Consider the following 1127-nt stretch of genomic DNA (forward strand, 5'->3'; position numbering starts at 1 on the left):
CCTATAATTTCTCTAATCCAACTAATGTCCCTATAATCTCTCTTTTCAACGAGTAGATAGTCACTGCCGATTTCATATTTAATGAGTGGTTTTGACTCAATATTTCTTATAATCACCGTCAACTTCCATTCCCCAAAGCTCGGTTGCTTTTCTTTCAAAGTAAGCTTCAATCTCATGGATTTCGACCATTGCTTCTGATTGATTTATGGTCTGTATCGATTTTTTGCTTCTTTCTTTTTGACTCATTACGTATCGATTCTTTATGGTTTCTTTGTATGGTTCTTTGTCGGTTTAGGTTTACTTCCTCAGAGCTCGATTGCTTCTCATCTCCAAATCTTGATTGCTTCTCTTTCAAGGTAACCTTCAACCTTATGGGTGACTSTATTGATTGACCATAAATCATTTGATAAAAACTCTTAAAAACCATTTTTTAATGCATAAAGTACTTTTTGTTGATGCATATTAATTAAAATTCAAGATCACAAGTAAATTGTGCGTAAATACAACTTATTAAAGCTTCATTTTTGAATTTGTGTAACTAACTATAGATAAATATAAGAGTTATTTATAAAAATAACCAGTTTACACAACCCTTTGCCACAAAATAGCCACATTTTAGAGGTTTTACCAAAATAACCACCCGGATCGCCCCCGGGGCGATCCGTACACAATGGGGGCGATCCCGGGTAAAAAAAAAAAGAATTCCTCAAAAGTCGAGATTACTGTTCACCTCGTTGACCGTGTTTGACCTCCCCCTCGAGACGATCCATACTGTACCGGGGGCGATCCGTACTGTTCACCCGTGTTTTTTTTTTTTTTTTGTATTTTTTATAAAATTGAAGTTGTATTTTTTAACTTTTTTAGAACCAAATTTCATAGGAAAAACTTTAAAAATAAATCTTTATAATTATGGAGACGCAAAAATTATTTTTCTCTTTGTTTTCTAAACCAAATTTTAACTTTTTTGTGTTTTTTATTTAACAATTAAGGGGTGTTTTTAATAAAAATTGAAAAATACATAAAGTGTGTCTTTTTACGTATTTAATTTTAAATTTCACGGTTTTTCGTTATAAAATAACCAGATGATAATTGTGGTTACGAAAAAAAAATATTTAGTTGATTTTTGG

The sequence above is a fragment of the Cynara cardunculus genome (assembly GCF_001531365.2).
Source record: "Cynara cardunculus var. scolymus isolate 2C chromosome LG 9, CcrdV1, whole genome shotgun sequence".
NCBI classification, from domain to species: domain Eukaryota; kingdom Viridiplantae; phylum Streptophyta; class Magnoliopsida; order Asterales; family Asteraceae; genus Cynara; species Cynara cardunculus.